The sequence below is a fragment of the Castor canadensis genome, chromosome 2, assembly GCF_047511655.1.
Source record: "Castor canadensis chromosome 2, mCasCan1.hap1v2, whole genome shotgun sequence".
Classification (NCBI taxonomy): domain Eukaryota; kingdom Metazoa; phylum Chordata; class Mammalia; order Rodentia; family Castoridae; genus Castor; species Castor canadensis.
The window spans coordinates 69686380-69701539 of NC_133387.1; positions in this window are offsets into that span (position 1 = coordinate 69686380).

A 15160-nucleotide genomic window follows, 5' to 3' on the forward strand; every position below is an offset into this window, starting at 1 on the left:
TGAGGAGAGGGTCTAGCCCATTGTTCCTTTAGAATCTGAGGAAGAGAGTATAGTCTCAGCACCTCTTGTCCTGCTCTGGCTTCTTGTAAATGTTGACCATCTGCCTTTCACAAAGTATTGGTGTCAAAGAGATGGACTGTAGGTAAAAACTGAGCTGTCAATCAATTGTGTTAGTCAGGAAAGCATTAATGAAGCAAGTAGTAAAATTGGGTTTGGGATCGTGGCTATTGGAAAGCTGTGAAGAAAAAAGAAAAAACAGCATGGGTGGAGTGGCTCAGTGGGAGTGGTTTGGGTGAATGTTTTGGAATATGGATTTCTGAAGTCATTTATTATGGCAGCAGAGTCTGGATTTCATGTGGCCCATCTGTGTTTGTTTGAAGATGGAGAAGTGACTCAAGTGGTAGACTCCCTCCCTAGAAGTGTGAGGCCCTGAGATCAAACCCAAGTACTGTCAAAAAAAAAAAAAAATGTTGAAGAAAGCATCTAAAGGAGTTGGAGAATTCCTTTGGATTCTGCTTCAGGAAGATTTTTCATGCACCGTCTGCATCTTCCTCTCTGAGAAGGCGGCTCTATTCCCTTCCACAGGTTTACCTGCATATTTTTCAGCTTTATTGAGGTTATGATTGCCATATCAAACATTATATATATTTAGGTATATAACATGATGTTTTGGTAAAGTATACCTTGCATAATGATTCCTATAATAACAAAGAAAATTAACACCTGAAATGATAATCATTGTGTGTGTGTTGCTACTCCCTTAGCAATTCTGAAGTATGTAATACATTGTTATCAATACATTACCTTATTATGGTACATTACAGTGCTGTTTGTTACCATGTGGTATGTTAGGTCTGTGGTAATTATTCATCTAATAACTGAAAGATGGCCAACATTTCTCCTTTCCTCCCACCGTCTGGCCCTTGATAACCACCATTCTATTCTCTATTACTCTAAACTTAACTGTTTCAGGTTCCACATATAAGTGATATATGGAATATTTGTTCATTCATGCTGTCACAAGTGGCAGGATTTCCTTTATTTTTAAGGTGGAATTAAATTCTATTATATACATATATATGATTATAGATATAATTGTTTTATTTATACATCCATCAACAGAGTCATATTGTTTCCATATCTTGTTTACTATAAATAATGCTGCAATTTACATGGGAGTACAAATAACTCTTTGAGGTACCGATTTAATTTCTTTCAATATATACCTAGAGGTGGGATTGCATTCTCTAAACTATCCTTACAGTTATTTGTCCTTAGAACAAGAACACTTCTGTGCCATTTTGTAATTATATTCTTAAGAGTGAAACTTGGGCTCAGTTTCCAGGCATATTTAATCTTTTGGACCTAATATTGCTTGTTTGTGAAAGGATATCTTTGCCTGCGATCTATAGGACATAATTGTTGGAGGCAATACACAGACATGAAACCGATACACATGTGTCTGAGCTGCTGAACTCTTAACATATGTACTACAGGAGAATATTACATAAAATGATAAAAAATGAATACTTTTAATAATTCAAAATAATATGTGGCTTAAAGGAATATGATTGCCATACTCATCCATGCTAAAACATAAAATATACGTGCAAAAACCCTGCCATCCGAAAGTAGAATATTTATAGGCCTTTCTCAACTCTGCCATATATAGACTGTAAATTCTGTTTAGATTCATTGCTGGACAAAGCTTTTATTTGCTCAAGGCAGTAGTAGAGACTCAAGTTTCCCTCAAATCTCACATCTCAAAGTATCACCCACAAGGAGCAACCTCCAAAAGCTGCCTTGTTTTTTTTTCATTTATGCAAACAACAGCCATGCTAGGTGCTAGTAATGCAGTTTACACATGAAGAAATGGGCAGAAGAACTGATTTCTTCCAACTGCAGCTGAAACTTCTCAAATTAAATTGTGCTTTTTGAATAATGGTGTTACCTATTACTCCAAATCAAAATCCCAGCAGGTTTTTAACTTCATCAATTTTCTCAGTGAGAAAGTAGCTAAACAATGATGTTTCTATAAAAGAATGAGCAAGAACTGTTACCCTAGAGTTTTGCAGAAATGGAAAGATGCAAGAACAATGATTTCTTTTCTTCTTCTTTTTTTCTTTTGACATGTTTGGAAAGTCTATAGACAATTTTGGGTGTGAAAGACGTTAACTAAGAAGTGTGGATTTACTACTGTACTGGCCCTAGGAACATGTTTGTACTTCATTTTACTCTCTCTCTCTCTCTCTCTCTGTCTCTCCCTCTTTTCCAACATCTCTCCTGTAATTCTTAATGACCTTCCCCCCTTCCCCAATTATGAGCTATGTTACTGAAATTTTCTAGGCAAGAATATTTCAGAATTAGATTAGTAAAACAAGTAATACCTAGAAAAAAAGGCTGAAATAGAATATCATTAGTTACTAGTTAGTGTACTAGTTACTTTTAACCTTTCAGATGAAAAGTTTATAGGATTTGCAAATAACCATTGAGAAATATCCAGTTAAACTTCCTAAACTTCTTAAATATTTGATAGAAAGTTAACTATTTTCCCTGAAGTAATAGCTTGAGAAACTATTTTTATTTAAAAAGTTTTTTTTTTCTTGTACTGAGGGTTGCACTCAGGGCTTTGGACTTGTTTGGCAAGCATTCTACCACATGAGCTACACCTTCAGATCAAGAAAGTGTTTTAACCACTCTGGAAAAACATTTGGAGGCTACTTAAAAAGCTAAACATTGATCTACCATTTGATCCAGCAATACCACTCTTGGGGATATACCCAAAAGACTGTGACACAGGTTACTCCAGAGGCACCTGCACACCCATGTTTATTGCGGCACTATTCACAATAGCCAAGTTATGGAAACAGCCAAGATGCCCCACCACTGACGAATGGATTAAGAAAATGTGGTATCTATACACAATGGAATTTTATGCAGCCATGAAGAAGAACGGAATGTTATCATTCGCTGGTAAATGGATGGAATTGGAGAACATCATTCTGAGTGCAGTTAGCCTGGCCCAAAAGACCAAAAATCGTATGTTCTCCCTTATATGTGGACATTAGATCAAGGGCAAACACAACAATGGGATTGGACTTTGAGCACATGATAAAAGCGAGAGCACACAAGGGAGGGGTGAGGATAGGTAAGACACCTAAAAAACTAGCTAGCATTTGTTGCCCTTAACACAGAGAAACTAAAGCAGATACCTTAAAAGCAACTGAGGCCAATAGGAAAAGGGGACCAGGAACTAGAGAAAAGGTGAGATCAAAAAGAATTAACCTAGAAGGCAACACACACGCACAGGAAATTAATGTGAGTCAACTCCCTGTATAGCTATCCTTATCTCAACCAGCAAAAACCCTTGTTCCTTCCTATTATTGCTTATACTCTCTCTACAACAAAATTAGAAACAAGGGCAAAATAGTTTCTGCTGGGTATTGAGGGGTTGGGGGGGAGAGGGAGGGGGCGGAGTTGGTGGTAAGGGAGGGGGTGGGTGTAGGGGGGAGAAATAACCCAAGCCTTGTATGCACATATGAATAATAAAATTTAAAAAAAAGAAAGTGTTTTAAAAAATATATCCAGGTATGGTGATACATGTCTGTAAGCCCAGCATTTAGGAGGCTGAGGCAGGAGGATCCCAAGTTGGAGCTCAATCTGGGCTACATAGTGAGAGACCCTGTCAAAATAAAATAAATAAAATAAATCTGATCATATCCTACCAATAGAAGTCTTTAAAAAGTGTTGAAGAATTCTGTAAACTTTCTGAAACCATCAGCATTTCTCTTATTTACAAATTTGGAGGAAAAAATAGATGCTGATCACCTCTTAAGAACCAATTCACCACTACTATTTTTTGTAAATTTTATCTTGTTTTTATTATCATATTATTGTACCTGGGATACACCATGACACTTGCAATAGTGCTTACACTATATCTTAGTTAAATTCACCTTGTCCATCAGTCTCCTTTTTTCTTCCTCCCTCCTTCTGGGAATAGTTTCAACAGGCCTCATTTTTCCATTTTCATACATGAGTACATAATATTTCTACCATATTTATCTTCCTACACTCTTTCCTTACATCCTTTCCCCACCACTGGTGTCAACACCCAAGCAGGACCTGTTTTACCATCCTGTTTTGTTTTTGAAAAATGACATTTTTGTTTAAGATAGTTACATGGGGAGTTTCATATATGTATTATATCTGAAATTGGTTCATCACCTTTATTTTTCTCCTTCCTATCTTAATCCCTTTCTTATGGTAATCTCAATAAGTTTAAATTTCTATATTCTTGTATAGAAAGTGCATTAAAGTGTATTTTATTTACTTCCTTCTTTTACTCTCCCCCTTTCTTAGCGTGACCCGTTTTTTCTCTTGTTCTTCATTGTTTTGGTATCTGTTTGTTGTTCAGTGGGATTTTTGCCTTGGTGTTATACCTATAATGTACTGCGCTTGAGTCAATATAACCCTCCTTCACTGCACTTCCTTGCCCTTTCCCCCTATCCTGTGTCAACAGTTTTCAGTGTGTTTCCTTGTGTCTTGTTCCTACACAGATGTGATGTACTTCATTATTCACCATCTTTCTTTCTTTCTCTTCCTCCCTTGATGTCCTCTATCAGTCCCACTTTTGGGTACATGTTATGTATATGTTCCTATTATATATAATATTGCTTGTTTTTGCATTGAGCTATATTCCACATATGAGAGAAAAACATATGCTCTTTGGCCTTCTAAACCTGGCAAACTTCACTTAAGGTAATGCTCTCCAGTTTCACCAATTTACTTGCAAATGACAAAATTTCATTCTTCTTAATGACTGAATAAAATTCCATTGTATAGAAATACCACATTTTCTTAATTCATTAACCTATTATGGGGCATCTTGACTGTTTCCATAGCTTAGCAATTGTGAATAATGTTGCAGTAAAGATGAGTGTGCAGGTGCCTTTATTGTGACCTAACCTTCCTTTGAGCATATTTTTAGGAGTGTTACTTCTGGATCAGACTGCATTACTGTTTTTAGTTTTTTGAAGAGCCTTCATACTGTTGCACTAATTTATATTCCCACCTACAATGTGAGGATTCCTTTTTCCTCACATCCTCACCAACATTTGTTGTTGCTTGTGTTCTTGATGGAAGCCATTCTAACAGGACTGAGGTAGAATCTTAACATGGATTTGATTTCCATTTCCTGTATGGCCAGGGATGTTGAGCATTTCTTCATGTGTTTTTTGGCCATTTGGACTTCTTCCTTTGAAAAAGCTCTGTTCAGTTCATTTGCCCATTTCCTTATTAGGTCATTGATTCTTTGGGAGTTTAGTTTTTTGAGCTCCCTGTACATTCTGGTTATTAATACCTTGTTAGATATATAACTGGCAAATATTTTCTCCCATTCTGTGGCCTGCTCTCCAATCTGGTGATTATTTCTTTTATTGTGCAGAAGGCTTTTAGTTTCATGTAGTCCTATTTTCAATCCTTTCTCTTAGTTGTTGAGCCATTGGAGTTCTATTTAGGAGGTTATTGCCTATAAGTTCCAGTGTATTCCCTGCTCTTTCCTTCATTATCATCAATGTTTCAGACCTTTTATTAAGGTCCTTAATCTACTTTGAGTTGATATTTGTACAGGGTGAAAGACATAGATCTAGTTTCAGTTTTCTGCATGCTGATATCCAGTCTTCCCAGAAGAGAGTCTCCATCATATGTTTTAGGGGTTTTTGTCAAAAATCAGGTGGGCATAGCTGTGTGAATTCATATCTGGGTTTTGTATTTTGTTCATTGGTCTTTATGTCTGTTTTGTACCGGTACCATGCTGTTTTTATTGCTGTGGTTCTGTAGTATAGTTTGCAGTTGAGTATTGTGATGCCTTCGGGATTGCTCTTTTTGCTGAGTATTGTCTTATAACACTACTCTTTAAAACCAGTAGATCCATATATTCTGAGGGGATAGAAATAGCAAGCATTGGAAATTTGCAAAACAAGGGATAAAGTTTTGAGATTACATATCTTTGGTTTGAAGATTTAGAGAAAACAATGGGAGAGTGTTGCCCTTTGTCTATGACATGCTTGATGTAATGAAACACTGGAAGAGAACAAGTAGGACTTCTGGTGTGTTGGTACTGAGTATATCAAAGTGAGGTCCTCAGTGGAGTAAATGCAAAGCAAAATCATCTGGCTCCATGGTAACTCTTGCTTGTGCATCAGAGATAACAGAGGAGTGTGTTCAGCCAGAGTCAGTCAATTGGATCATAACCTGGGTACAAATTTAGCCTCTATGCATAATTTTAACCCAGGAAGTGGACTAAGAATAGGACTTTGAACTCAGAACATGAGCATTCCTCCTCTGAAACAATTTTTTAGTAGCTGATGTGAAGGCAGTGAATCACACTGGCCTTCCAAAAATGCTTTCAGATGTACTTATGCTTAAACATAAAGTGATGAAAAAGTCAAGCATCACCTAAAAGCTAACCAGTTCTTATAAAACATAAATATGTATGATGTCTAAATATCTGTTTTCATTTTTTATAAACCACAGCTTCAATTCCACCCAGAATAGGAGTTAAATGATTAATTTACTTTTAAAATCTAATGATTACAAATTATATTCACCTTTTTTTTCTTTTATTATTCATATGTGCATACAAGGCTTGGGTCATTTCTCCCCCCTACACCCACCCCCTCCCTTACCACCCACTCCGCCCCCTCCCTCTCCCCCCCAACCCCTCAATACCCAGCAGAAACTATTTTGCCCTTATTTCTAATTTTGTTGTAGAGAGAGTATAAGCAATAATAGGAAGGAACAAGGGTTTTTGCTGGTTGAGATAAGGATAGCTATACAGGGAGTTGACTCACATTAATTTCCTGTGTGTGTGTGTTACCTTCTAGGTTAATTCTTTTTGATCTCACCTTTTCTCTAGTTCCTGGTCCCCTTTTCCTATTGGCCTCAGTTGCTTTTAAGGTATCTGCTTTAGTTTCTCTGTGTTAAGGGCAACAAATGCTAGCTAGTTTTTTAGGTGTCTTACCTATCCTCACCCCTCCCTTGTGTGCTCTCGCTTTTATCATGTGCTCAAAGTCCAATCCCATTGTTGTGTTTGCCCTTGATCTAAAGTCCGCATATGAGGGAGAACATACGATTTTTGGTCTTTTGGGCCAGGCTAACCTCACTCAGAATGATGTTCTCCAATTCCATCCATTTACCAGCGAATGATAACATTTCGTTCTTCTTCACAGCTGCATAATTATGTAACTCAGCAGCAATAGTCATCAATGCTGTTTTGGTAGGCTATCATGACATTTTCTTCTGATTTCAATTTTTCAAAATCCAAGTATTGATTTCATCTTCTTATGGTAATATCTTTTTGAAATGAAAAAAGGATTAATCTTATGAAATAGCATAAATACTATGATTCTGAGGCCAACGTGGTCTAGAGATTTAGTATAGCACTATTGTGAGAAGAGTTCCTTCAAGATAATAGTTGCAAGAAGGAAAGAAGAAAGTCCTACTGCTGCCCAACTTACTTTTAATGAGTAAGGCAAATAAATATGCTATTACTGTCTTAAATAATATATAAGTATACATTTATATAATACATACATATATATTCATGCACAGCATTCAGATAAATGCAAATTGATAATGCATGTTTTATGTTTAGAATTTTGATAAGGGATGGGGAAGTATAAATAAATGGTACATATGTATCATGATCCTTTCCTTACCAGATCTGTACAAACTGATTTCTCATTACTTCTAAATATGTCCCCTCTGCTTCAGTTTTCTGCCTTCTTATTCCCAATTCTCTACTGTAGTAACAAAATTAAGATTTCTCCAGATTTCTGTGTATTAGAAAATAAAATCAATATATAATGATTAGAGAGATAATGTTTCCCAGCCTTAAATCTGGAAGAATAAGTCAGGTTTACCTGTAATATAATCAATGGTATGAACATTGTTAAGGAAAGACTACACAAATGGAGACAGGCAGTAGAATGAAAGCAAAGACATACAAGAGTAAAATCATCTTCTGGGAGAAAAATCACATTGAAATTGCGTCGAATTGTACTCTATCTCTGAATCAGGGATGTGTATGTAGAGAAGATGGAAGCATCCAGCCCTCTGTACTTGCTGTATAACTCAGATCATACAGTTAGTTGTCTTTGTTCTGATTCTTTGCACTACTTACTGATTATAATTTTGGCTTCCCATGTAGCTTTGCACCAGTGTTAACATTGTATTTAACCTAGCAGGTTATTATGTTTCTAATTGTAAAGGCATGCTTTTGCCTTCTGACTTATGATCTATACTCAATATGTGAGTATAGATCTCTGAGAGACCGATCATCTGAAAATTGATACTGTCTATGTGTACACCAGAGGCCATGGTGTGAGTTAGACTTTCATTGCTATAACAGAATGCCTGACATAAACAACTTAAAAGAAGGAAAGATTAATTTTGGTTCATAGTTTCAGAGATCTCAATCCTCTGTTATTTTTAGGCCTGTGAGAAGGGCATGGAGGAGCAAAGTTGGTCACCTCATAGTGGCCAGGAAGGAGGGAGAGAGGGAGGGAAGGAGGAAGGGAGAAAAAAGGAGAGAGAGAAAGACAGGGGGATAGAGAGTGGGAGAGAAATGAGGGAGATGGGGAGAGAGAGAAACAGAGAGAGAGAGAGAGAGAGAGAGAGAGCGAGCAAGAGAGATTTTATACAATGCACCTGAATTCTCCAATTCTTCCTTCTCTAAATTCCTTTTGTACTCAATCTATTTTCAAATATCTATCTATCTATTTATCTATATTTTTTTCAGTACTGGGCCTTGAACTCAGGGCCTTCACCTTGAACCACTCCACCAGCCCTATTTTGTGAAGGGTTTTTTTGAGCTAGGGTCTCTCAAACTATTTTCCCAGGCTGGTTTGAACCATGAGATCTCTACCTCCTGAGTAGCTAGGATTACAGGTGTGAGCATCCGCATCCAGCCTTTTTTTTTTATTTAGAAGAATATTAAAACAAATATTAGTGAGGGTCTGGATAAATTTGAACCCTTATGTAAGAACAGTGGGAATAAAAAAGGTGACAGTATTGTAGTTTCTCAAAAATTAAGCATAGAAAGTTTTTTTTTTCAGTACTGGAGTCACAAGGAAACACCCTGTATAGACATCTTTTTTTTTTTTTTTTTTGTAAGTTGAAAATATATTCCATGTGAGCATGGAAATATGTCTTAAATGAATTTTTTTTGGTGGTACCAGAGTTTGAACTCAGGACCTCATGCTTGCTAGGCATGCTTACTGCTGTGACTGCTTGAGTCACTCTGTCAGTCCTTAAATGAATTTTATGTATAACTTGTTAAATTACCTCTGAGATACATAAGTATCTTTGATAATAGTAGTAAACAGTCAACCTTACATATAACAAACCATTTTTCTCCCAGATTCCTTTATACATATAAAATGTTGATAGAATGTAACCCATATGCTTTAGCATTGATAATCTGTCATTTTTAGCAGAAGGTATTTGGGAGAATGCATACCTGTATGTGTATATAAACAAATATATACATACATGCAGACAATTGTTGACTTATGATGGTTTGACTTATATTTTTTGACTATACAAGGGTGGGAAAGCAAGTTACATATTCAATAGAAACTACATCAAATTTTGAACTTTGATCTTTTCCCAGCTAGTGATATGTGGTATGATACTATCATGGTAGCAGGAGAAGTAAGCTTGATCATCAGGGAATCAACTAGTATTTCACAATATATTGTATTGCTAAGCCATGACATTTTATAGGTTAAGTGTATTAAATGCATTTTAATTTGCAATATTTTTAATTCATGATGATTTATTGGGACAAAACCCTATTGTAAGTCAAGAAACACCTGTAATTTGAATTCTGCTAAAATTCCAAAGCAATATATAAACAGAAGAGGAAAAATTGATTTAATTATCTCATGTTATTGGCAACCAATTTTCTTGATACTATTTTTTTAATTTGTACAATCAGGAACTTATGTTTTATTAGCATTTATTAATATGCATCATCTATGTATACCATTGAATTCCTAGGATGATATTAGCTTGGATGGTGATATTATTGTAGGATGATCATAAACTCTTCAAAGCCCAACTGAAAACCAAGATTATAATAGTCTCATTTCACACATAGACAAAGTAAGAAAGTAATTGTTTTTAGATTTCAGTGGAGATCAAATGGTGAGCTGGCCCACATGTGTCCTCATAAGTATAAAAGGAAAAGTTTAATAAATTTTGTTGAACTATTTCTTGCTTTTATTTGTATATATTTTTGCTGTAAATATGTAATTAACCTTTTAGGGATATGACTACAGGGAAGTTTAAAAAGCTTAACAAATAATCAAGATGTTGAATGAATAAATGCAGCTCAATTTAGTGTTCTTTTTCCTGGTTTGAAAAACTGTAGGATTAGCTATTTGTGGTATTAGCTATTTATTACAGAAGCTGAAAGTATTTATCATTTTTCTTAAGATGGGAACCTTAATAAAATAACCAATTAAGAGTTCTGAATCAGAGTAGATTATATTTGTCCTTACAGAGCTCCTTCATGGGAGTTGGTTTTGACTATTTCAACATTTACTCTGAGCTCCTAGTTGTGGGAAAATAATGTCAGCACCTGCTTTTAAGGAAAACATCTTTTCAGAATGAAAGGGTTAGAGAATTTTGATTGTTGACCTGCGACCTTGTCAAACTGTTTTAACCTTTAGCTATTCTGTGTTGTTTCTGACTCACTGAAGAAAAGCTAAGTCCAGGTTGATTTCAGAAAGGACTCTATTTTATTCTAGAAGAAAGTGAATATATGTGAAATGCTTTAAGCTTAACAATGGTGATTATTATCATTAGTTGTCAGGCAGTACCCAGTGCATTGGATTCCCTTTATGATAAAGTCTCATTTCTTGCTAGAACTCAGAGTGTACCTTTTCTTAAACTCAGGTCCTCCCCAGGAGTCACTTTGATACAATCCAAGAGAAGGCACCCTAAGGAACATTTTGTTCTTTCCCATGTGTGCACCTCATGCAATGGGACTTCTGTTGATTAAAGATAATTTGACAAATGGAACTTAAAAGAAGACTATTAAAATAGCTGGCAAAATTGCAGTCTTGGAAATTCTGGAAACCTACAAGAGTGTTTTTTTAAATATATTCTTTAATAATTTATATTTGACATTTTAGATTCTGAGCAGCTGCTGAGTGAGAAGAGAATTGGAATACAGACAATGTGTTGCCTAAGATTTCACTTAGCTAATATGGTTCTAGAAAGACATATAATTAGAGTCACTTCTGGGGATTTTATGGCAAAGAGAGTCTAAGGGGTAGAGGCACCATATATTAGTAGGAATTGCATGATAATCCTGCTTAAGCATTGAGGTCAGTTTCACTTATGGGTATAGTGGTTTTTAATTTTATTATTGGACAGAGTATTTTGGTTGTAAGAAACAGAGCCCTGTTTCAACTGTGGCAAGTACGGGTGAACTCTTTTCCAAGAACAGCAGTCAAGAGATTGGGCTTCACTACTGTGGTGATCCTGAATTCAGTGCCACCCTTGTACCTTAGTACAGAAGCTCATGTATCTCTGTGCTGTTCTCCAGATGTCTGCATTTTTTTGTGTCCTGGGTTAATTATCTGTGGCACAGGTAATCAATGGCCTTCTGTCTTATGGGTGAAAAATTATTTCTGATCATATAGCCAAGATATTATCCCCAAATACATTTTCACCAGAAATTTTACTGAGTAAAAAGGAATTCAGAGTTTCTATTGTATTGGGGGAAGATGTGAAACTCAGGATTGCCTATACCAAGTGAGAGGTGACTGGATAGTTTGGTGGGTATATCTCAAATGCACTGAGTTGGTTGCCTCTGAAGTTCAAGACAGAGCACAGGGGTACAGACCACCTTTGGTCATCCTTAGCCATATGTGAGTTCAAATTACTAACTGCAATGACTACCTGAAAAGGGCATGTAGACAGAAGAACAGAAAAAGGAGAAGATAAAACCCCGTGGAATACGAACATTCAAGGGACAGGCAGAGGAAAAGGAAAAGTACTTATATTGGAATGAGCAACAGAATAGGGATAAAACTAGGAAACATAATGACATAGAAACCAAAGATATATAATTTTAGAAAAGAGCGAGTTTCCATTATTTTCAAACGGAACAGAGAGGACCAACAAAGTAAGAAGAGACAATGATTTGACACTATGGAAATAGTTGGTAGTAGTTTTTGCATAATTGAAGCAGGTGTATGGGGTAAAAACCAGATTTTCATGGTTGGGAAAGAACAGGAAATCTGTAGCAGTTTGGATATGGTGGTAGCTCGTGTAGACTATTCTCCTGAAGCAACTGAATAAGAAAAGAAGCAAACACAAGTAGGGTCTGGGTCAGGGAAGGATTTTTCTGTTCAGAACAAAAGAAATTTGACTGTTAGTTAGAAGTAAGAGACTGGAGGGTGTAAGAGGAGTGAAGAATTAAAAAAATTATGGTATAAAATGGCTCTGAAAAAGAGGATGGTTTCACATTGATAGGGAGCTCCTGGGATATTATATGCAAACTGTGTTGACTATCAGAAATAACTACAAAGCATATATATACATATATATATACACATATATAATCTAGAATGTCTAATTAACTTTTATATATGTATAATTAACATATATAATGTAGAATGTCTAATTAACAATGATCTAACACATGCATATGTGTTCCCATGTGTGTTTTTCTCTGATCTCTTAGTACAGACGATGGTATTTCCTTTCTTCTCCTTTTTCTTATCTATAATGGTGTTCAGAGATGTCAGGAATAACTAAAATCCTCAAAAAATACATTATAAACTACCTTTACATTACATTTAACAATTTTGACCTGCTTAATATTTTAGTGAAATTCAAAATTTAAAGTCATTCACTGATGTATGCTTTATTTTCCATTTTCTTTTTGACTTATCCCCAGTAAAAAATACTGAGCAGAAGCATGCTAACATTTCCCTTGGCAAAAAGATTTGGCAAACATAAACCAAGTGTTTAAGGGGCTTAGTGTATGGGAAAATTAAAGGAATGAAATGTTTATGCTTAGGTACAGCTTCCTTCTGGTATGGTGGTGGTTCTAGACTTGTCTTTAGAAACCAGTGACCTAAGTCACTCCATGCCAGCAGGGTTAGAGAGCAGAGGCAGGGACTCAGAAAGACATAGCATGGGACGTTTATACAGAATGCATTAAGGAAATATAATTATGTACCATCTGTCACAAAATAATCTACAGTCTCAACACAAATTACTGGTATTGTACCTTGGATTCCTTGAGACACAAAGTCAGATATAAATGTTTTGGAGTGTTTGTCATTAGCAGCCTCACTCAACTATGCATGTTGTAACCAAAGCTCTAAGGATCTGTGCAGACTTGTAGCAGCCAACATTTTCCTTTTTCCATTAAAGCAGAAAAAAAAAAAGACTCTGCTGCTTTATCTGATATTCTGGTAAAACCTAGAATGTTTCATATCTACTTCATTTGATGCTTCTGACTTGAAAAATTGATGACAAATAATATATGCATTGTTACCAATGGGAAACATAGAGTTCCTCTTTCTTTATACATGGACTACTAAGGATTAAAATTTCAAACTAGGGAAAGATAAGAACCTAAAGAAATAGCAGAGAGGGAGCAAAAACTGCTGAGAGTAGGAGAAGCAAATAATAAAACCATGAAAATGTTCTGCAATGTTCTGAAGAGGAGGAGATATTAAAAAATAGGTTCTTGAATCAGACAAGTAGGGTGGAATCAGGTAGTGAGGCTTGAATGTAGGTACAGGCACTTTCTATCATTTAGATGTTGCACAAATTATATAGATCAATAGCACTAGTTTACCCATGTGTAAGTGGGTTGCTGTGAACTTTAAATGAAACGTGAAATAAAAAGCATGTTGTATGAAATGAAAGTGGGTCTGATGAATATGTTGAAAGTTGTTTGTTAGAAACAATTTGAGAGTTATGCATAGATGTTAGGTATGACTTAAGAAGGGGAAGCCAATCCCTGTCAGTATTAGGGAGGAGTCTTTTACCCCTCAGAACAAGAAGTGTACCTGTTCAGGTAAGATTCAGGAGTAAGGGCAAAGACTCCGTGCAGAGTTTAAAGTATATACATATTCCCAGGCTACCTAACATCCTTCCCACCAACTTGGTTGTCAATCAGTAGAGCTAGGAATCTGCACATTCAAAGTAATCCTCAGTGGATCTGATGACTTAGTCCAGAGGCCAGTGGGTGAGGATATCAGGACTAGAAGGACAGAGCTAGTTTTAAAAAATCCTTACTATGGTATATTTAAAAATATATTTGGGGGGACCTTGATGTGCTCTGCAAATCTGATATAAAAGCTGTGGACTGTTTTATAAAATGCAGTGTATACCTATTCATAATGATTTGCATAGATTTCAAATTTTTCTTTCATCTCCAAAGCATATTCATACGAGGCTAAAGAAAATCATTATTTTTATCATCTATGGAAACAGAACTCTTTGTGGCACAGATGGCAAAGAGTCAAATACAAGGATTCTTTCTACTGGTTCCTAGTGTGTTGTGATAGAGAAAACTAGGTCTTCAGCAAAAACTTGTGCCTTCCTATTACAGTGTAGGACTCTTGCTGAGAAACAATTAATTTCTCCCCCTTACATTTAGGTATGGCCTTGCCAATGAAATGTGGGCAGAAGTGACATGTATTACTTTCAGGAAGAGAGGACCAAGAATGAGACATGCCTTATAATCTTTTTTATCCACATCATATTCTGTGAACATGTTTTCGTATGCATTGCTTTTAATGAATCCAAAGTATCTCAGCATATGGATGAACCATAATTTAATAAATTCTCTATTCAAAGACAAAAAAGTAAGACATGCCTACTTTACTACTCTTTCCTTTTCCCACATTAGGGTGGATGAGCATCCCTAGGGTAAACATGGAAACTTGTTGAGGATACAAGAACAGTAAATTGAATGGCAACTGGCCTCCGAGGAGAGCCGGCAGCCGATCAGATACACCAGTTTTCTTTATATACTGGAGAAATGAAATATATGTTAAACTTCTTAGATTTCAGGGCTTCTTGTTTTTGTAATAACTAGTTTATCCTAAATAACCCCTAT